We start from the raw sequence: 24372 nt of genomic DNA on the forward strand, positions 1-24372 counted from the left end.
TAGAATCATAGAATAGTTAGGGTTAGAAAGGACCTTAAGATCATCTAGTTCCAGCCCCCCTGCCATGGGCAGGGACACCTCACACTAAACAATGTAACCCAAGACTCTGTCCAACCTGACCTTTAATACTACCAGGGATGGAGCATTCACAACTTCCTTGGGCAACCCATTCTAGTGCCTCACCAACCTTACAGTAAAGAACTTCTTCCTTATATCCAATCTAAACTTCCCCTGTTTAAGTTTGAACCTGTTACCCTTGTCCTATCACTGCAGTCCCTAATGAAGAGTCCCTCCCCAGCATCCCTATAGGCCACCTTCAGATACTGGAAGGCTGCTATGAGGTCTCCACGCAGCCTTCTCTTCTCCAGGCTGAACAGCCCCAACTTTCTCAGCCTATCTTCATACAGGAGGTGCTCCAGTCCCCTGATCATCCTCATGACCCTTCTCTGGACTTGTTCCAACAGTTCCATGTCCTTTTTATGTTGAGGACACCAGAACTGTACACATTACTCCAAGCGAGGTCTCATGGGAGCAGAATAGAAGGGCAGGATCAATTTGCATTATTTGCTGTTTTTCTGAAAGCTGGGCTCCTGTAATATATAGATTCGTAGCACCTGTGTTACCAGCTCAGATCATGCCTATCCAGGGCATCATGTGCCATAGCCCCCACCTCAGATGATCATGGATACATTAAGGTGTAGGAAATGACCCTTTTTTGTTTGTTTAAAGAGAGCATCCCAAAAGCTTAAAAGACAGAGGTCAGAAGGAATGCCCTATTTTATTAATATTTATTATATGACACTTTTGTTTCTGTATTTCTTGTCTGTGATATCAGCTCATCATATTTTTGCCAGTCCCACAGCCTTCTGGTACTGTTTGACAATGCCCTGGGCTTTAGCAGAGCAATCTTTTAATCACAGACCTCGCCTGCATTCTGCTAGAGCAATGACAGTCTCCAAAATGAATTTGATGCACATTGTTAAAAAAGCAGAGATGGTTCCTGCAGAAACTTTAAGGTCAAATGATGGAATGTGAAATCCTCCCTTTCCTAGCAGAATAAGTGAAGCACTGATGACTATGGAAAAGAGATTTGTTGTAGCAGAATTGTTAATATAATTTATTTCAGACTGACTTGGCATTCATCCACATTTTAGGTTCCTTAAAACATTTTATGTATTTATGTAAATATATAAATATATGCATACTGTGTATATGTAAATTAGACACACGGTATGGATATGTTTATATATTTACATAAATATATGCGATAAGTATATGCATATTTATATTTACCTGTACAAATTAATAACTGAACAGTGCTTTCCTGAGAATAAATGTCAACTTGATGATAACTTCTTAATGCAAATGGTTTACGAACCAACTAGGAGAGGAGCACTGCTGGATCTGGTACTCACCAACAAGGAGGGTCTGGTTGAAGTAGCGATGGTCAATGGCAGCCTGGGCTGCAGTGACCATGAGATGGTGGAATTTAGGATCTTGTGTGGGAGAAATAGAATACCTAGCAAGGCCACATTTCTGGATTTCCGAAGGGCAAACTTTGGCCTCTTCAATCAATTGCTAAGGGAAGTATCATGCAAAGGGTGGTAAAGGGGCCCAAGATAGTTGGTCAGCATTCAAGAACCACTTCTTCAAAGCTCAGGATCAGAGTGTCCCAATGAGTAGGAAGTCAAGTAGGGGAGCCAGTAGACCAGCATGGTTAAACAAGGAACTGCTGGGCAAAAACATACGGAAAAAGAGAATCTATGGATTATGGAAGGAGGGGCTGGCCACTTGGGAGGAATATAGGACAGCTGTTAGAGGATATAGGGAAGCAATTAGGACAGCTAAGGCCTCCTTGGAACTTAATCTGTCAAGTCGGGTCAAGGACAATAGAAAGGGCTTCTTCAAATACATAGCGAATAAAACTAACACAAGAAGCAGTATAGGCCCACTGCTGAATGAGGTGGGTGCCCTGGAGACAGAGGATATAAAGAAGGCAGAGGTGTTGAATGCCTTCTTTGCCTCTGTCTTTACTCCTGCAGACTCTCCCCAGGGGACCCAGATTCCTATAGCCCCGGAAGGAGTCAGGATAAAGGAGGAATTTGCTTTGGTAGATGAGGACTGGGTTAGGGATCAGTTAAGCAATCTGGACATCTATAAATCAATGGGTCTGGATGGAATATACCCGCGGGTGCTGAGGGAGCTGGTGGAGGTCATTGCTGAGCCTCTCTCCATCATCTTTGCAAGTCGTGGGAAACAGGTGAGGTGCCTGAGGATTGGAGGATGGCAAATGTCACGCCGGTCTATAAGAAGGGCAAGAAGGAGGACCCGGGTAATTATAGACTGGTCAGCCTTACCTCCATCCCCAGAAAGGTGATAGAACAACTTATTCTTGACACCATCTCTAGGCATATCAAGGATGAGGGGGTCATTAAGAGCAGCCAACATGGGTTTACCAAGGGGAAGTCATGTTTGACCAACCTTATAGCCTTCTATGAGCAAGTAACTAGGTGGATGGATGATGGTAGAGCGGTAGATGTGTTTTTTCTTGATTTCAGTAAGGCATTTGATACTGTCTCCCACAGCATCCTCATAGATAAGCTAAGAAAGTGTGGGCTTGATGATCAGATAGTGAGGTGGATCAAGAACTGGTTGGAAGGAAGAAGGCAGAGAGTTGTGGTCAACGGGGCAGAATGTAGCTGGAGGTCTGTGACTAGTGGAGTCCCTCAGGGTCGGTGCTGGGACCAGTGCTGTTTAATATTTTCATCAATGACCTGGATGAGGGAACTGAATGTACCCTCAGCAAGTTTGCTGATGATACTAAACTGGGAGGAGTGGCTGACACACCAGAGGGCTGTGTTGCCATTCAGAGAGACCTGGACAGGCTGGAGAGTTGGGTGGAGAGGAACTTGATGAAATTCAACAAGGGCAAGTGTAGAGTCCTGCATCTGGGGAAGAACAACCCCATGCACCAGTACAGGTTGGGGGCTGACCTGCTGGACAGTAGTTAAGGGGAAAGGGACCTGGAGGTCCTGGTGGATAGGAGGATGACCATGAGCCAGCAATGTGCCCTTGTGGCCACGAAGGCCAATGGCATCCTAGGGTGCGTTAGAAAGGGTGTGGTTTGTAGGTCAAGAGAGGTCCTCCTCCCCCTCTACTCTGCCTTGGTGAGACTGCATCTGGATTATTGTGTCCAGTTCTGGGCCCCACAGTTCAAGAAGGACAGGGAATTGCTTGAAAGAGTCCAGCGCAGGGCTACAAAGATGATTAAGGGAATAGAGCATCTCTCTTATGAGGAGAGGCTGAGGGAGCTGGGACTCTTTAGCTTGGAGAAGAGGAGACTGAGGGGTGACCTCACCAACGTTTACAAATATGTAAAGGGTGAGTGTCAGGATGATGGAGCTAGGTTTTTTTCAGTGATGTCCAGTGATAGGACAAGGGGCAATGGGTGTAAACTGGAGCATAGGAGGTTCCATGTGAACATCAGGAAAAATTTCTTTACTGTGAGAGTGACAGATCACTGGAACAGGTTGCCCAGGGGGGTTGTGGAGTCTCCTACGTTGGAGATATTCAAGGCCCGCCTGGACAAGTTCCTGTGTGATGTACTCTCGGTTACCCTGCTCTTGCACGAGGGTTGGACTAGATGATCTTTTGAGGTCCCTTCCAATCCTTAGGATTCTGTGATTCTGTGAAGAAGGCAGCACCTGCAATCTCCTTCAGCAATGTATTGCACCCTGGCCTTAAACAGATTAAATTTGCCACCTAATCTACCTCCAAACCTCAATAACACATTCACATAACAAAGAGTTCTGATTTATCCTCTCAAGTAATTTTCAGGTATTCAGAAGACTGTTTCAGGAGCAAGGACCCGTTTTTCTTTGACATACTCTATAGCAGGTCTACATTCATCATAACCAAACTTCTCAAGTTCTTTTGATAAGTTTAATCAGAAGAATCTGATGGTGTCCAGTATCTTTTGGATAATTTCATGTTTGTCAAGCCAAAGGAAATCAGTGAGGTGCTAAGTCTACTTATATTTTTTTTCATTTTGAAGAAATTTATCTAGAAAGTTCCTTTAATCAACGTGGTTGAGTATGTTCTCCAGAGTGTATTTTTAATTCAAGAGGGAACTATAAAAGGCTCTGTTAAGAGCTTCAAGTCTAGGTGAATTACTTAATGGTCCTGTTAACAGATGTTACATAAATCTGGTCACTTTTAGAGATGAATAAAGCCACAGAAAAGCCTAATGATCCATTCATTCTTTAACACCACAGACTCATCTGTAATCCTTCATCAGGCTGAGATATTTAATGCCTTCTTTGCCTCAGTCCTTAATAGTAAGACCAGTAGTTCTCTGAGTGCCTGGCTCCTGACCTGGAAGACAGGGATAGATTGCAGAATGAATGCCTTAAACCCAGGGGAAACAGTCAGCAACCTGCTACACCACTTAGACACACACAAGTCTATGGGGCCAGATTGGCTCTTTCCATGATGAGGAATGAGGGAAAGGCTGTGAATGTTGCCTACCCAGACTTTAGTAAAGCCTTTGACACTACTTCTGCTAGAGACACTGCTCATGGCTTGGACGGGCATACTCTTCACTGGCTAAAAAATTGGTCCTATAGATGAGTACAAAGAGTAGTGGTGAATGGAGTTATATCCAAGTGATGAATGGAGTTATATCAGGTGGTGTTCCCCAAAAGCCAGTACTCGGGCCAGTTCTGTTTAATTTCTTTATCAGTGATCATAGAATCATAGAATCATAGCATAGTTTGGGTTGGAAGGGACATTAAGGATCATTTAGTTCCAAACCCCCTGCCACATGCAGGGACACTTTCTATTAGAAAAGGTTACTCAAAGACCCATCCAACCTGGCTTTGAACAATTCCAGGAATAGGGTAGCTACAGCTTCTCTGGGCAACCTGTTCCAGCGTCTCACTATCCTCATAGTGAAGACTGTTTTCCTAATGTCTAATCTAAATCTACCCTATGGTAGCTTAAAGCCTTTCCCACCTGTCATGTCACTACATGCCCTTGTAAAGAGTTCCTCCAGATTTCTTGTAGGCCCCCTTTAAGTACTGGAAGGTAGCAATAATGTCTCCCTGGAGTCTTCTCCAGGCTGAACAAGCCCAGCTCTCTCAGTCTGCCTTCAAAGGAGAGATGCCCCAGCCCTCTGAGCATCTTTGTGACCCTCTTCTGGACTTGCTCCAACAAGTCCACATCCTTTTTATGGTGGGGACCAGAGAACTGAATGCAGTACTGCAGGTGGGGTCTCATAAGAGTGAAGTAGATGGGGAGAATCACCTCCCTCACCCTGCTGGCCACTGAATGCTGGCTCAGAACACAGCTGGCTTTCTGGGTTGCAAGTGCACATGGCTGAGTCATGCTGAGCTTCTCCTCAACCAGCACCTTCAAGCCGTTTTCCTCACAACTGCTCTCAGTCTGTTCTCCATCCAGCCTATAGTTGTGCTTGGGATTGCCCCTACCTAGGTGCAGGACCTTGCTCTTGGCCTTATTGAACTTCATGAGGTTCGTACTGCCCCACCTCTTGAGCCTATCAGGGTCTCTCATGATCTGGACCATCATGATTTGGACAAGGGGAATGACTACAGCCTCAGTAAGTTTGCAGACAACACCAAGTTGAGTGAGAGTGTTGATCTGCTGGAGGGCAGGAAGGCTCTACAGAGGGATCTGCACAGCCTGGATTGATGGGCCAAGACCAATAGTACGAGGTACAACAAGGCTCAGTGCTGGGTCCTGCACTTGGGTCACAACAACCCAATGCAGTGCTACAGGCTTGGGGAATAGTAACTGGAAAGCTGCTTGGTGGAAAAGGACCTGAGTGTGCTGACTGACGGCTGCTTCTGCCCACGCAGCCAAGAAGGCCAACAGCATCCTGGCCTGTAACAGAAATGGTGTGGCCAGCAGGGCCAGGGCAGTGATCATGCCCCTGTACTTGGCACTGGTAAGGCTGCTCCTTGAATACTGTGTTCAGTTCTGGGTTGCTCACTACAAGAGAGATGCTGAAGTGCTCAAGTGGGTCCACAGAAGGGCAACGAAGCTGATGTGGGTTTGGAGTAACAAATCTTTTGAGGAACTTCTGAGGGAAGTGGGGTTGCTTAGCCTGGCAAAAAGTAAGCTCGGGGGAGACCTTATCGCTTTCCTACAACTATGTGAAAGGAGGATATAGTGAGGTGGTGGTCAGTCTCTTTTCCCAGGTAATAAGGAATAGAACAAGAAGAAATGGACTTTTAGGTTGTAGCGGGGGAGCTTTAGATTGGCTATTAGGAAAAAATTCCTTGCTAAAAGGGTTGTCAAGTATTGGAACAGGCTGTCCATGGAAGTGGTTGAATCATCATTGCTGGAGGTATTTGTGGAGATGTCTAGGGACATGGTTTAGTGGTGGACTTGGCAATGCTAGGAAAACAGCTGGACTCGATGATCTTAGAGGTCTTTTACGACTTAAACTAGTCTATGATTCTATCATGCATTTTTCAGTATATCCTGTTGTGATAAATAAGAACAAAACGAGACCATTGCAAAGATGTAAGAACATAATGATATTTTAAATTATATTTTCATTTCACTTGTCAAACTTGAAATAATATTAACAGACACAGGGAAGAACAATAATCAAGTTTTAGGTAGGCTGATAGAGTTTTGAATGATAAAAGGACACAAATATAAAAGGACAAGTAATATTAACATCAGTGTACATACTTACTGAATACAAAATCAAGACTACTACATCAAGTGTCCTCAAATGTAATAGAAAAAAGAATTTTCTGTTTTCCTAAGGAAAATCAATCAAAACATTGCAAATATGAGGCTGTTTTCTGCAAGCTGCTGAGTGTCTACAAAATCCAATACACTTTGGAGATCGTTAATCTTTACAACATATAGTAGCAATGACTAATATAAATAGCATTTTCACTCAGTAAGTGTTTCTGTTTTTAAAAACTGGTTTTAAAAGCACTGATATGTGCATGTGACTCCAAGAGGCAGCTGAAAGCCTGGAGAAGTCTACAAAGTTACAGAGTTGACTCAACAAGCATTCATGCACATTACTCAATTTCAACAATCATCCCATATACATATATTTGCTGGATTAGGGCCACCAAGAAAGGCAATAAGAAAGATCTGAGAGGAAAAGGATGAGAAAAGTAAGACCAAGAGAGTATGTTCTTACTGGGCTAATTGGACACATCTTGGACATTATACAGAATTTCTTTTCAGTGTAATATGTCCTATACACAGTTGTGTAGCATACTGATGCATACAGGAAGTTTTCCTTGAACAAATATGTGGTGTATTTTGCTGTAAAACTCTAGTTACATCTGTGAAAACAGTCACAGGTAACAGCAGCGGATGTTATTGTTACTCTCAGGTACAACTGCTGCTGTCCTGAGAATATATTTCTAAAGGTGGATTTTCCTTTCAGCCTTAGGGAGAAGAAAAGGGTAGGTGTTGTTTACATTTAGCTTATTCCTCACTTGCAGTCAGCTAATGTCAATGCGCTAAATAGCAAAGATACAAATAAGCATGTCTGAGAAGTGATGGTAGACAAGATAAAATGGAAATTTTGAGATGTGGTGATATTAAGCAAGACAGGAGAAAGTTTCCTGCCTTTTATTGCTCACCGACTTCCCCACTGCTTCTCTCCCAATATCTGCCTCTTCTTGGAGCCAGAAACTAAACACTAAACAACAGTTTTGCTTCTTAATGCACTCTGAGGACTGGCTGTGTGAGAATGGATGGGTCAGCTTTACTTGCTTGCCAGCTGGGCACAGGCTGCATGTCTGTGGGCATCAAAGCAGTGCCAGCTTAGGTGATAGAGGCGTAAGCCTCCTCAGCTTGGTGTATTTGGATGTTGTCTGACAGGGCTAGGGCTCAGGAAATGTGAGAAAAATCTCATCAACTGCTACCCCCTCTTGCTACTTGTAGATAACTCTCTTCACATCTGTAGCATTGCAAGTATTAACATATACATGTTCATGGATTTGGTTTTAGATTTGAGTTGCATAGTAGTGATAGGGCTGAGTAGCCATTGTTAGCAGAAACCCTCTGGAACTTCAGACAGCTTTGAATTAGATCTCTTTCAACCTAACTCTGGGACAGGGAAGCACACACCACTAGAACAGAAGGATCAGAGATGCCCGGATAACTACAGATGGGTAGTTATAGAAGCATTTCAACATGCACACCTAGAAAATAGACACAACTTCACTGCCATTCACTGAACTTCCCTTTCCTGTATTGTGATTTTGATATTTTCTTCTTTAAAAATACAATTAACTCATGCCAACACAAGGGAGGCATTAAGTCATTAACACACTTTCATCAGGTATGTCTTTGCACAGCATGCAGAACATTGTGGGGAGGGAGTATTTAGTTTCACAAGTTAGAAAACAAGGTAAACATCTGCAGAAATCTGAACTAGACAATCCTCTTAAAATAAATGAAGTTACTTTTTACAATTTTTAATCCTGCCAACAGGAAAAGTCTTACACAGTAAAGGCTCATGACCTGAACATGAAAAATTAAAATACCCTAATGGAAAAAAAAAAAACACACAAAAACACCCAACAAAAAAGCCCCCTGAATGTTCACATTATGTGCCATTTTAAATGACTTGGGAAGGAAGCAATTTTTCAACTGAAAGCACACTTCCAAAGTACTAAAAGCCAGTAATAAAAAGAGCGTATGCCTCAAGGTTTCTCTCTAAACAAAGAATATGGCCTAGTTAGAAACTCATGAAAAGGAGAATTTCTGAGGGGAGATCTGATCTGATTTCACAGCTTTAAACATAATCTAGAATATGCTACTGTGCAATTCTGCTACTTGGCTGTTTCTTACTGAAATACAGAAATATTATGATTATTTCACATGATTTTATAAAGTCATTACTGAAATTGGTCCGTATTTGCAGCACAAAAATAAATGGTGGAGATGTCACCTTTAAAATGCTTTTAATTGAAGAGATAAAATGAGAAGTTTTACTTTTTTTAGTGGTATAGTTCAGAAAGCACAAGTCTTGTAGAACTGTACTAACGTTACTGCACTATATTTTAAAGAGGTAAAAGCTGTAGGCTGCAGTTCAGATTTGTTACATACACAGTTGCCATTCACTTTCCAGCAAATTCTCCCTTTTGGAGGTATTGGCTGTGTTGTGCTGAGTGCTGAATGCCACGAAGATTTCCATATTTGTGGAAAAGAAATTCTAATCCTATAATCAATCAAACTGCTCAGCTTTTTTTTTTTTTCAGAAACAGCAGAGTGGATTGGATACCCCATTGGTGTAATTTGAAATTTGACACTGGAACAGGTTGCCCAGAGAAGCTATGGATGCCCCATCCCTGGAAGTGTTCAAGGCCAGGTTGCATGGGGTTGGACTAGATGACCTTTAAAGGTCCCTTCCAACCCGAACCATCTTGGAATTCTATTCTTCCATGAAATAATTCCACTCATTTAGGTTCCAATTAACACCAGTTTTGTAAGTGAATATGTCAGTGCTACCTCTCCTGTTTGGCAGCGGAATGATCAGCTGCTGAAGTCACTGTGTAGTGACTACTTGTCAAGCTACCTATTGTGTGGGTGCTACTTGTTTAGTAGTACGTTCTAAAGCCACCATTAAACATCTAAGTCAAAAGTGAGGCTCCATAGTCTTTCAAGCTAACTACCTTAAAAATGTAGATGACTACTCTTAGGGTTTTGTTTTAAATATGAGAGACAGATGAAAATAGGAAAAGTCTAAATGTCATAAACAGATTTTATACTGTCAACATGTTTGCACATGTTAAGTGATTTTAAATAGTGGTTGGCAGAAAGGAAACAAACTGCAAAGCTGTCATGGAATGATATGCTCTTACATCCCAAAATGAGCTTTATTGGAATTTACTTCCAGAACGGAGTACATTCAGATAATAACGTATAATGAGAGGAATGAAATATCAGCACAAATAAGGGCAACTGCCTAATACTAGCATTACGATTCATGGAAGCATAACTCTCTTTTTCTTCCTATATTAGTACATTGCTGCTTTAAAAGTTACTTTCCTATGGTTTGGGGAAAATATGAGTGTTGTTCAGAAGTTGTGTTAGTATTATTTGTCAGACTAAGTCTGTTGTAGAATAATAAAGTTATTGCGATTACCTTAACAAGGTATACAGATGGACTTGTCAGCAAAAGGATGTTTCAATAGCTATGATTAGCTTAACTGATTACTTCTGTGGGAGGTGCACTTAGACATGGGGAGACCACCTCCACTACATGACTTAATTCAAGACTAAACTCAATTCAACTACAATCCCTCCCATAACTTTCTTAAAACATGTATCTCAGAAAGGCCAAAAAGGATTGAGAAAAGAGTGTTTGCTTTATACAGAACACCTAACTTCTAAGAAAGCAATCTGTTTTTCCTAAAATAAAAATCATAAAAGCTGGGAAAACTTTATAAATGGATTATTTCTGTAGAATAAATTCTTTGAAGACCTCTTACTAACAGGAAAAAAAAGAAGACCGCTTTCAGCAGAGGAAGTTTACTCCTGCTCACTTTAAATGCTGGCACAAACGATTCTTTGGACAACTTTTAATCTCTAAGAACTTAACTGATGTAGACTGTGAACAAAAAGCAAAAAATAACCCAAATCCAAACAAAACAAAAAATTCCTATTAACATAGCATAAGTAAATCATACGTAAGTAAATCACACAGATTGCCACAGACAAAGCCTGATCACAGAGTGGTACTATTTCAGCTGAATTGATGTAATTGAATTTGCATGATTTCCACCACCACAGAAACAATTAAAATGTTATAAAGGCATTTTAACAGCCTTTCTTATTGTGCTACAGTATTGAGAATAAGCCATAATGGTATGAGGAAGCTTTGTAATATAAAGCATAATAATGACCACTGTGGAGAATACACCATTTCAATAATTTAGTTAAAACTAAATTGTCACCCCTAACTCTTCTCGTAGTATTGTTTAGCCAAAGCCTGTATTCCCTGTAATCTGTTAAATGGTCTATCAAAGAGTAAATTCCACTTCAAATGTCATATAAAGGGCCCTCACAAAATTACAATTGGCCATTCCCTGCAGGTGTGATTCAAAGTCCACTAAAGAATTCTTTTGCATATAGTCCTATGTCTAAGTCTATATATGTCCTATATCCTAAGTCTAAGGAAATGAGAAAGCCTGTTTGATCTGTACCAAACAGCTTCACCAGTATGCATGGATGAAGTACTGCTTTGGGTGGTAATCTACTAAATTCTGACAGGGATGTATCAAGTTTCTAGAAATCCTAAACAAATGACCACAGCTCATGTGCAGAGCAATAAAACATCAAACACGCACTGGGCAGAGTATCTGCCTTGCTAAGTGTCACAGGTCAACTGAGCAGTTACTATACATTCTTACTGAGAAAAGTTGGCGCTATCAGTCTTGAATGGCCAATATTCCCAGGTGTATTACAAATCAGATATGCTTTTTAGCCTGATCCTATCTGGGGACTGGAGCACCTCCCGTGTGAAAATAGGCTGAGTAAGTTGGGGCTGTTCAGCCTGGAGAAGAGAAGGCTGCGTGGAGACCTCATAGCAGCCTTCCAGTATCTGAAGGGGGCCTATAGGGATGCTGGGGAGGGACTCTTCATTAGGGACTGTAGTGACAGGACAAGGGGTAATGGGTTAAAACTTAAACAGGGGAAGTTTAGATTGGATATAAGAAGGAAATTCTTTCCTGTTAGGGTGGTGAGGCACTGGAATGGGTGTCCCAGGGAGGTTGTGAATGCTCCATCCCTGGCAGTGTTCAAGACCAGGCTGGATGGAGCCTTGGGTGAGATGGTTTAGTGTGAGGTGTCCTGCCCATGGCAGAGGGGTTGGAACTAGATGATCTTAAGGTCCTTTCCAACCCTAACTATTCTATGATTCTATGATTCTATGATTCTATATAATGTAAAAAACTAAGGAAGAGAAAAATAATTTAAAAACTATGATACATGGGGAACAAAAGTTTGACTCTCTAAAATATTTGTTTTCCTTCTAACTAGCTTAGATTCTCTGCTAGAGAAAATCGAGAACGAAGTGCATTGATGCATGTGCACTGAGGCAAATGCAGAGAACATTTACCTTGCTAAAGAACGTGGCCTTGTGAATGTGGTAGTCAGGGAAGAACAGAAATTAGGCATTGGATTCTAGGTAGGAAAAACCAACAGTAAAAGAATACGAAAAAAACAGTGGTTATGAATACTGACAGCATTACTTGGGTAATTAAGAGTTTCTGCAGCAGCGGTGTTCTAGGCATTGACATCACTGTCATTAAAAGCCATAGAGTAATTATTAAAAGTTTAAAAATCTCCTGTGACTGAGGTTTACTGTCGTACATTAGACTTACAGTCAAGTAACTCCCGCCATCATATTTTACAGCATTGTCTATTGCTGTGAATAATTTCAGGTGTCTGGCTGGAAAGACAGAAAGTGATGCTGAAATTACTGGCTTAATATTTAATCCCTGATGTTCAGAAGCCTGTTTTCCTATTTTTTTCTATCAAGATATTAAAGTGAATTCAGAGATGTATTTTCCCTAATTTTCCAGACAAAATTAGTTGATATCATAAAATAGCAAATATCACAAATGTTTATCCTACTGCAACACTTGTAGACTGTATAAAGTACCAAAGCTGCAATAATGCTTCATTCAGAATGTTGATTAGTTAGTCCAAGGTCATTGCAGTCCTGCTTATTATGAATTGCTTAGGTTCAGTTTTTACACACATTTTTAACTGGCTGTCTTATAAAGGGGAAAAACAGCTGAAATCAATGTTATGGTTTTGCCAGATCTTGGTGTCAGGCTAATTCAGAGCAATATTTTGGTAGGTCCCTGTTCCACCAGCTAAAATAATCCCTCTTAATGGAATCTCCTGTACCTAATACACTTCTCAAGTATTTTTTTAAATGCACTCAGTGTTGCAAACAGGGTAGAGAGGTTTATGGCACAAGAGTATCTGCCCTTGAAGGAAACACTCAACCACTCATTTAAAGCAGTATTATCTGGATTTTCTTTAAAGATATTCAAAGAAGTACAATGAAGAGTGGCATCTGTCCCACCCTCTGTTTCTCCCTACAGAAATATCTAAAAGTGGCACCTGGCAGACACTGGCAGACACCATCTGTATGGACAGGAATATCAGGAGGATGATGTCGCAAACAGAATGCTGAAGGCAATGTCATCATTAACATCTTCCTCCTCAGTTTAAGCAGGATTTTTTTCCTGAAGCACACGATAATATAAAATAGATTAGCAGTACCAGCCAGACTGAGAGATATCATCAGTACCAGAAGCAATCACATAATTACTTCCACTGCATCATTTCTCAGCTGTCACAGGAAAAGCCTAAACTTTCAGTTTTCCAGAATGTGACTAGTTTGCTCAGAGCCAAATGATGCAGGAAGAGTGAGAGAGTTCTTTTATTCACTGAAAATGGCTACAGATTGCTGAAAAAAGATTCAAGTGCACTGGACAACACAGCATTTGCCTCCATGCTCTTCTGCAAGTTGTTCATGCTCCCAGTCCATCATCCACTGTCAGTGTTGGTAATGCTTTTAGTGACAGTCCAAGAAAGAAAGAAAAGGTAAACACAGCAGCTAATGTTGAGAACCTCATTTTTTAATGATTTCTCTGGAAAACTTCCCAGATTCCACATCTGCCCTGGCACAGCAGCCTGCACTTCAGAAAGCAAGTCTCACTGGAGGTGCATTGGGAACAGCTACATGTACTCACAGTGGGTAGGCTGCTTTCCCTCTCTTCATTTGAAATACTCTGCCTGCTACTTACACTTTAAACAAATTCAGCTAGTCAGTAAGAACTACAACAATATACTTGATGAAAGCCACAGGAAGGTCACCTTCTGGTTCCTCATATGCCAGTTGCAACACCAGGAGCTGAAAAGGTAGAGAAACAGACCCCTGTGACAGACAGATCTTCAATACAGTTAACATGCTTGCTTTTGCTGTCTCAGTGTGATGTTTTTAGCTTCTGCCCCATATTTCTGTTCGTATTTGTGATATGGAAGCAACAGTTATGGTCAAGATAGTCCTAGGCATTAATGCTTTGGACAATTTTTCTATAGTACATATATCAGATTCAATTTCATAGAATCATAGCATGGTTTGGATTGGAAGTGACCTTAAATATCATTAGTTCCAACCCTCCTGCCACATACAGGGACACCTTCCACTACAGCAGGTTGCTCCAAGCCCTGTCCAACCTGGCTTTGAACACTGCAGCCACAGCTTCTCTGGGCAACCTGTTCCAGTGTCTCAAAATCCTTATAGTGAAGACTGTTTTCCTAATGTCTAATCTAAGCCTACCCTATGGTAGCTTAAAACCATTCCCCCTTGTCGTGTCACTACATGCCCTTGTAAAAATTCCCTCTCCAGATTTCTTGTAGACCCCCTTTAGGTACTGGAAGGCAGCTTTAAGGTCTTCCTGGAGGCTTCTTTTCTCCAGGCTGAACAAGTCCAACTCTCTCAGTTTGTCTTCAGCAGAGGTGTTCCAGCGGCCTGATCATCTTTGTGACCATCCTCTGGACTAATTCCAGCAAGTCCATGTCCTTTTTACTTTGGGGGCCCCAGAGCTGGACACAGTACTGCAGGTAGGGTCTCAGAAGTGTAGAGTAGAGGGGGAGAACCACCTCCCTTGACCTGCTGACCATTCTTTTTTTTTGATGCAGCCTAGTATATAGCTGGCTTTCTGTACTATTTCTATAGTACAGATACCAGATTCAGATTCTTACATATAATCTTTTCTCTCCCCTAGAATTCAATTTTTAGAGTATCTCCATTCTTGTACCTCAGGATTTATAGCCATCTGGTCTTAAAATGGAAACGCTAAATTAGAGCATTGCATGCCTTTATAGAAGTCATTGCGCTTATTCACAGTGTTTCCATTCAGTGAAGAGGATGTTACAGTGTAAATGAAGGAGTCCCCTCAAAAGAAAAAGATAGCAAACACTGCAGGGATTTTTTTCCAGTATGTTCAACAGTAAAGTGATACGTGCTATACAGACTGACTGGCTATTATTTCACCATATTCTTAAATTAAACTACGTTGATTTGAAAGCAGTGTAAAAAGCCGGAGTTTCCAATACTCTTGCAGTTTTGTATTCCCTCTAAAAACAACTATGCCTTCTCCTTGTGAGTAGAGGGAAAGAAAAAAAATCCTAGTAAGACAGGAGAAAAAAATGACAAAATGGTTGGAGAAGCTTGTATATTCTTTTAAGAAAGTGCTGGTTTATTTCATAAGGAATTTTTATGTTTTACAGAGGACTATTTCTGTGTAACACACCACCTGAGAGTGTCCTTTCTTTTCTTTAGAAAAGAAAATGTTCTATGCACCATCTGCATAGAACAGTCTTTCCAGTCCCTTTTCCACCGCTGACTCCCTAAAATAACCCTCTGCATGGTGTACCTAATTCCACACACCATCTCCCCCCTCAATGGGCCCTGTAAAGGTCCATTTTTGTTTTATAGCTATTCATCCTGTGTAGAAAATAAAGTCTGTATCAGCAATGAAATTTCATTTGTTCTGCAATCCCTCTAAGGCACCCGTGTGCATGTTCCCCAAGGAACAGGGTACACTGCAAGACAATCATGCTCTCAGATGTGCTGAAAAGGTTGTCCAGGAGAGCCCAAGGCTAATCACAGTCTCTTCATTCATGTTCCTTTTGTCCCTGGTAAAGCTCCACCATGCACATACGGTATTAAACTTACTTTCAAATAAATTTGAGATCCTTCTCATATGCTGGTTCTGTGCTCTACCTGGCCCATAAGACACCTGTTACATCATATTTTTAATAGGTTTCACTATAATTTCCTTAAATTCTTACAGAAGAAGCTTGAATATCTATGTGACCCTAAATGCACATTCTTGACATGCAAAAGATATAAAAAGGAAAACCAAAGACAAAACCAGAAAGGAGTAAACCTACCATTATTTCAAAGGGTAAGAAAGTTAAAAAATCAATATCCCTTAACTCAGCTGAAGGAAAACTAAACAGAAAGACCTAACTGAATGAGTAACCTGGGAGTAAGGTGCGCACTGTTTCTAATATGACTTGTCACAAAAGTGATCAGCTGGTATAACAGCTTTCTCCAATTAGAAGATCTCCCCAGAGTAGCAAATTTAGTAACAACAGGCAAGTTATATCTAGTGTTGCTCTTTAACCGTCCAACTCTGACCAAAACTTAGACTTTCCAGTTACTCTATGTCAAACAAACATTCATTTTTAAGGACTGGAATTAATATTGAAATGGAATTCAATATTGGTGTCAATATTCAAATATTGATGTCGGCTTCCATTATTTTCCTTTTATAATAATGTTTTTCTTTAAATAAAAAAAACAGAAGAAAATTTTTATGGAGGGTAACAATATTTGAGTCTGTTAATAGCAAGGGGAGTGACAAAGAGAATCCTGGGCATCTTAGAGGCAAGAGAGATAAAAATAATTTTCTCTCTCTGTATCAGTTCATTAGTTAAAGTTTAGGATTAATTTTACCAATTTTTACTACTCATTAGATGGACCTAATTTGAAGAGCCATGCAGCCCATTCACCATTTATCTGAAGTGTTTCAATGGCACACCTTAGGAGTTCTTTTACAGGTTATCAAAAGGAAACTAATGATTAGACTCTCAGGAGAAGAGATGAATCTCACCTATCTTCAGTAGGTCTAAAGTGACTAAAAGTGAAGTACCTCATTTCACCAAATTGGTTATTCCTTCTGGAAAGAGAGATATACCTCTGAAGGGTAGTTGTTCCTACAAATGGTTATTTAAAAGTAGCGTGAGGGACCTCTGGAGGATGTCTAGTCCTCTTTCTGCTGAGAATGGAAGGAGCCCCCATAATCAACTGAGACTAGTTTGAGATGATTAAAATTCTCCAAAGTGTTTTGAAATATAAATCAAGACTTTAAATCCATCAGTCAGGATCTGCACTATATACATTTACTTAATAAATGGCTTATTTTTTTAAAATCATTTACAGGTACTGATGAGGCTAAATCCATTTATATGTATAAGTTGCTTTCAAATTCTGGAAGATGGTGTATAATAAGGTGACTACTTCATATTTCTAAATGACACACTGAAAAGTTGAAATATAGTCATTTAAAAAGCAGGCGACAGTTTGGTTTTCTTTGAATACAGTAATCATGCTAATAATTTATATCAGTAACTATTAATAATTTTTTTTTCCTTTAATAAAGCACTTCATTCTAGATTGACATTTCTATATTTTTATTTTAGTGGTGAAAACCTAATCCAATTTCCAGCTATAAATAACATTGTTCTGAGCTCTTTGAGATTTGAAAGATGTTGACAAATAGAGGATAGAGTAAAAAAGAAATACAATGATTAAGGAACTGAAAAGGCTGTTGTAAGGGCCCAGTAGAGTAGCTAAACAGGCATAAGCACTTTGGGTACCAGGCACCCCAAAGCAGGACAATATGTTCAAGTGTGTAAACTGTATTTGGACTCTTCACAAGAGTGTAATGGGGTCTTAAGAAGAAAGCCAATGGATGTTTAGGACCATAGCAAAGGGTAGCACACTGCGAAGCCCCACAAGGCTGCAAGCCCTCCAGCCACATTGTTCTGAACAATATCCACTGAAGATGGCATCAATTTGTTCCTAGGACAGTAAAATGCTGAAAAAAAAACCCATAGAAATGTCATGTTCTTCAACACTTCTCTTTAAGAGAAGCTTTGTAATCCACCTTCACACAGAAAGGGAAGATAAGGCTTATAGGCCCTAAAATTCATGGTATTGTAGCATTATCATCCATTTTTGTGGATGGTGAAAAGATCTCCAGTTTGCAGTTGAGAGCTGGTCCAACACTAAAACCCCTGTTGCTTTCAGTCTGTTCCATCAGACTGCCATTCCTCTTCTATCTAACCTGATCACTGTTGCCTTCATATATACTGTACTTCTCCTGGCGTATCAGACATTTTATAGCTCACAATCTCTGCTTTCCCCAGGCAGTCTCTGGAAGGACTGAATACTTTCTTCAGAACTTGCATCCACTCATATTTATACCACATGCAGGAAAAAAAATTCATTTTCTGTGTACTCACAATTTACTAGTATCTAACAAATAACCATTTCATAATTACTTGGTTCTATTCCAAACTTCAATATATGAAAGTAATGTGCGATCTAAAGTAGGCAGTAGCACAAAAATCAGTGTACTTCTAGAATGACTTGGCATTTCGTTGTGAATAAATTACTTATTCACATATACAAATACACAATCCCAAATACAAAATACTTATTGTATTTTGTACTGTATTTATTAAGCTGAAAAGATGCTTTCCTCAAGGGTGCATAATTATTTCTGCTCCTTGCATTATCATGAGCTAGATTTACCCCTAACCTTCTCTTCTGTATAAAAGTTCATAGACTGTCCTGGGTTCAGCAGTAGCAGTCATTTTTCTGGGAATCCCTTGTTATTTTCTATCATTGTTGTAGGCGGTGGTGATTTGTTGTGCTGTGTTTTTGACTTCTCATCCTCCTCCCCGTTCCTGGGAGCCCCGGTGCGGGGAGGCAGGAGACGGACACGGACCTCGATTGTTGTCAGCTCAGCACCACTCACTGGGAGTGAGTGAACAAGCTACCTGACTGGGTTTAAACCACGACAGGCAGTGCTGTGTTTTTGACTTTCAGCCTGGGAACAGCGCTGATAACTCCGATGTTTTTAGTTGCTGCTCAGTAATGTTAACTCTGACCAAGGACTTTCTGAGTCTCATGCTCTGGCAGGGAGGAGGGGAAGCCGGAAGGAAGCAGAGACAAGGACACCTGACCCAAACTAACCAAAGAGGTATTCCATACCACAGCACGTCATGCTCACTATATAAACTGAGGGCAGTTACCCGGAAGGGCTAGATCACCGCCAGGGTCGGGCTGGGTATCGGTCAGCAGATGGAGAGCGATTGTCTTCTCTTCCCTTGTTATTTCCGTTATCATTATTATTATTGGTGGTAGCAGTAGTGGTTTGTGTTATACCATAGCTACTGGCCTGTTCTTATCTCAACCCATGGGAGTTACACTCTTTCGATTCTCCTCCTCATCCCTCTGGGAGCCAGGGAGAGGAACCTGGGAGGGGAGTGAGAGAGCAGCTGTGTGGTTCTGAGTACCTTACTTACAGCCAGCATTTGCTGTGTTAGTGTTTATCAGCTGGGGGCCTTGGGGTAAGGTTCTTGTTTCATTGTACTTTATGGTAATGACTTGTAATACAATAGAATCATGGATCATGAAACTGATCTGTCTTGTGATCCCAGTGTGGTCACCACCTCTATACTTTGGGAGGTATATAACAGAAGTGTTTAGCAATTACACGTCTTTTTTCCCCTCCTTGGGTGGTCAACTCATGACGGAGACATTTCCTTATGTTCTCAGCCCCCCCACCAGATCGTTTACAGCACCATTTGAGAGTTCTGAAGGTTTTGAATGGCCTTTAGGTACCCTTAAGAACTGCCTGCTGATTGTGATGGGGATCATCATGTTGGCACGCATACAGAGGATGCTTTACCCATTACCATTTCGTCTGATCTCAACAGTTAAGCAGAGCCAGGTTTGGGCCTTGTCTAGGGTTAGATAACGCTATAAGAGGACAAAGAGATTTTCTCCGAGGCTGGACAGCGATGAGTGGCAGGGTGTGTGGGACAGTATGGGCAAGTATCTAGGTCAGTGGGCCCCTCCAGTGCTTTGGAATTTCACCAGTGAACAAGTGCAAAATCCCGAAAAATTAGTAAAACACTTAAATGAGGTGTGTGGTCATTCTGGTCATACCAGAGAGGGACAAATCACGGCAACGTGCTGGGGCTTGGCCTATGCTTAAAGGGCCTTGTTCAACACTATCCAGCACCTTCAAAAGGAAGAAAATGTCCCTGGATCTGATGGCAAAGCAACAGATAGTGCAGCTACTCCAGCTCCAAGCACAGCAGCTATACCAGCACATTCTGAGTTACTGGCTGGACTTCAACCATGACATAGACCTACTACACAGAGTTTTTAAACCAAATCTTCAAAGATACAGCTTTCCAATTTTCCCCAGAAAAGCAGTCTTAATGCTCTAAGAAAGTCACTTCCTACATTTCCCTCTTGTTCTGCTTCCAGGCACAGAATCAAAACATTAATCTCCCTAAAAGTGAAAAAAAGGGAAATCTCCACCAGACAATATTTTGTATGTCTATTTTAATAGCTGCAGTTACTCTTGTAAGTAGACTGGCTGAATTCTGCATTTAGTGCCAGTTACAGGATTGTGTTAAATCTGGAACCCCAAACCCAAGTAATATCTGTAATACCCTATGTCTAAGAGTCACCAATTTTCTCAAATTATGAGAAATAGAGAAACGTGAATAGAAGACAGTGGATAATGCTAAGAAATATCAATGCCAGTTCAATTCAAGTCCAAAGAGAAATTTGACTTCAAAGTATTTGCCACAGAAGATGGATATATGATAGAAAAAACCCTGTAGCATTCTTTTAAAAATAGCATGAAAATAAATTATTTAATAATTCAGTATTTTATTTCACTAGCTTTTCATCACTTACAGCTTCAAATTTATGAAGTCAAATTTGAAGTATGATTAAGGAACATAATATTAATTTTTCTAATGAGATGTAATTATTTTCACCTGATGTAATTTGACAGCAGATTGGGTTAGTAAAGTTAGGTTATGCAATAGTCAGACATCAGCTTTAGTGTATTCAGAACCATTTGTGAAATCAAATGAAACAAAATTCTCTGTTTCTCTGAACAGCATTCAGCCTTAACTGCATAGGGAAAGATATGGACATGGATCTGGCAGAACGGCTTCTCTCCTGTGGTATGAAGTCACATTTTTCCTAAGACAAAAAGTCTATCACCAATATTCGTCCTCATGGGAATAGTTGCCAAGGGAGAATAAATGATAAAAGAAATTAATAACACTGAGATAATGGAATTATTCTTTGAAAGATAGAGGTTTCAAGAACAGTTCAGAAAAGAAGTTCTCATGCATACCTGAAGAGAAAGATATGACGTAGGGTTCTGTTTACTCTACTGATTCCAGCTTATGGGTATGAAATTGAAATGCAATAGCTATGAAATTGCTGAGATCAAATGGCATATGGACAGAGCAATAGTGTATTTCTCTACCATATTGTAATCCAGGCTCAGGATTAAACCAGAAAAAAATACGGTGGTTTCCTCCTAGGATTTTTTAAAACTATGAAAATCCTAACAATTACTGAAATGTAACTCCCAGATAGGGTTAAACCACAACAGTCCTTCAATATGTCCATGGACAAAATATAAAAATAATACATTGTGGTCTTATATATTACCTCTTTCTTGACAGACTGTAGTGAAGGAAAACGAAAATAGGAGTTCCTCCCTGAGAACAATGGACTGGAGCTTTTCTATGATCATACTTAGGGTGAGCATTTGACCTTGCAGCTACATGCTTTGTGTTGCCTGGCATTGCATTTTGTACAGAATCCCTAAACAACACTGTCTCTTGCCTTGTGGATGCAAACAGAAGAATGATCTTTGACCAACTGAAAAAAACCCTCCTAGTTTTTAATAAATAACTTGTGTTGTAGCAGCAGGAATTTTTAAATAAAGGAGAAGCAACTCTGACATCAAACACCAACTGGTATATCCTTTATCTCTGTATGAATAACAGTGTATCTCCTGTTAGGTGACAAAGGACTACATGAACACACTCCCTGTAAAGCTCTTCCAGCAGACTTGTGTTCTGAGATCCACAAATACAAAATGATGAAGAATGTCATCCTCAAGTAATCAGGTATATTCTGAAGCTACCAGCAGATCTTAATATAATTGACACTGGCAAAGATGACATTTATATAAATTAACTTTCTAAGTGGTTACTGCAATAAGTAACTGCTGAACTAAATTTCAGAGAAAATATGTCTTTAATTTACAGCACTTGGGAGAATTTTCCTTATTCTTTTCTTTTTCAATGCACGTAAAAAAATGGGGAAAAAAAACTTTAATAATTATGTGGGAAATGCTTTATACATCCTAAGCAATTAAATATTTTTGCAGAACTTCAGACACCTTTGAAATAATCCAGTTGTTTAGTGACTAATTATCATGCAACCTGCAGCTTTTAAATTTCATAAAAATGGTGACTTTCAGAATACTGGGAAAAAAAAAAGGGACAATTATGTTCAACTAAGGATTCTGTGTCATCAGTTTTTACAGTATAATTAGAAAGTTGTCGCATTATTGTATAGAAAAATAAGAGCCAATAAGCAGTGAAGCTGCATAATTAGGACCCCTCCTCAGTGGTAATTCAGACATAAAGCCAAAGAGCAAATCATTTCCTCTCTGAGAGAGAGCTCGTAGGGAGTGGACTCCCACAGTGCTGTTGCTGATATGAAATAGTGTTTATATGCAATGAGGGTCACTAGATTCAGATGTTATTGCCAGGGCTACGACTTTTAATGCCATTGCAGGCACCAAAGAACATTGGCAGGGAGAAATATGCCAAGTGCTCCATACAGCACCATTTATAGGAAGGGAACACAAAGTTCCTTTTGAGCATCTCAAGCTAATTGTTAGTTTCTACCAACCTGAATCTCAATAATGATTATTTTAATGACTAAAAATCTCTTGTTATTAGGAGTTATTCTGAAACATTGAAAACATTCTGAAATGCAGAAAAGTTTGGTTGACAGCAGAAGGAGGCATGGGGTTAAGTTGTTCAAAGCCCCTCTCTATCTCTGATGTCTCCAAACTAAAATGATGCCATAACCAATGCACTAAAAGAAAAAATAAAATTAAAATATTCCCAACTAGCTTTCTGAATTACGAAGAGATTCTACAAGTTTCCCCCCCTTCCCCTCCCCCCCAAAAAAAAATCAGTGAAAATCAATCTCAGTGGGTGAACTTAACTCTAGCAATTTTAGTTACAGAAACTCCTATCACAGCCATGATGATAATGTGTACTTTCCAGATGAGAAAGATCAGAAAGAAGAGCTTCATAAGCTGTTTCATCTTGCATCCCACCTTCAACAGAACCAAAAAGAATTTCTGAAGGAGTCACAAGAGCTGTAAAGACTGGCTTTTTGCTACACAGGCAACTACTCAATAGATTTTTAGTTCAGAAAGGTTCACATGATTATCTTTCTACCTATTCCTCCTGTATCTATCCATAAATCCCTTCCCAGAGCCTTGTAGAAAATGGAAGAACAGCAGTACAAATGACCCAAACATGAAAAAAATACAACTTAGTTAATCTGAATTTATCATGGTGCTGACATGATTGAATGTATAGAACTACCTCAAGAAATTGCCTTGTATCCAGATCCCTTCATCTTGTGCTTTCATGGAAGATTTCTTAAATCAAAATTAGAAGTTATCCAATGTTCCTCTAGAGCAGTTTCTTGAAGGGTTTGGGTTTTTGTTGTTGTTGTTACTTGTCTTTTTTTTTTAAACTGTGTTATCAGAGCATCTTTCATGGTGTAACAGCTGCCACAGCCTACATTTTTTCCAATGCAGTTTGTTAATTTTCCTTTTCTAAAGCTTCTTCGGGGGAAAACTGTTTTTACTCTGGGTTCATACCAGCAAAAGAAGAATCAAAGCCATGTCCCTGTCATGCCTTCTATCTCTGAAACAGAGATGAGTTCTCAGTTCTCAGCTCCAGTATGTAGGACTCCATTTGGGGATGAAGAATTATAATACCAAAACCAATCAATTTTATTTTATTGTATATATTATGGTCATCCAGCTGGGCTCCTGGCAGGAGCCCTCATCTGGGAAAGATTTGGGACATCTGAGCCTTATCAAATTTATGTATATTTATACCTGCCAAATGTCATCATCACATACGTGTCCGGATGGCTCTGACCCCTCCTGAAATACCACCCTTTGCTTGCTGCAACACAGGAGTTTATTTTAACTTCCCTTTTGTAGCCACTCAGGTTTGCTAATGAAGCAGCCCAGATATGAAATTGTTTCTCTACCTCATTCAGACAATTGTGAGTCTCAGCACCTTTTTCTTTCAGGGAACAGCATGAAGCCATTTCAGCTCATTTCATAGCAGCAGAGTCGACAAATTTGGGAGTATTACAAAGGCTTGTCTCCCTGGCCTGCCTTCCTTCCTGCAAATCCTACAGTCTTCTCTGTGTGTACCATAAAAATGAAGTAAGTCAGACATCACTAATATTTGATGCTGAGTGTGCAAAAACATAGTTTTAATCACTCCAAATGAGGAAACTAAAAATGTTTTAAAAGTACAGCTAAGTGGGAAGAGAGGAGGAAGGGGAAAAATTATCAGTGAAAAGGAAGAACAGCAATGTCTACTATT

General features: G+C 40.2%; 1 protein-coding gene across 5 annotated transcripts in view; it reads right to left on the reverse strand.

The window, feature by feature from the left end:
- Positions 1–24372, reverse strand: part of NKAIN3 (sodium/potassium transporting ATPase interacting 3) — a 355864-nt gene that overhangs the window by 98240 nt on the left and 233252 nt on the right. The gene's annotated exons all lie outside the window — the stretch shown is intronic.

Source organism: Pezoporus occidentalis, unplaced genomic scaffold (genome assembly GCF_034315485.1).
Source record: "Pezoporus occidentalis ecotype Australia unplaced genomic scaffold, CSIRO_AGI_Poc_V1 ctg4, whole genome shotgun sequence".
NCBI classification, from domain to species: domain Eukaryota; kingdom Metazoa; phylum Chordata; class Aves; order Psittaciformes; family Psittacidae; genus Pezoporus; species Pezoporus occidentalis.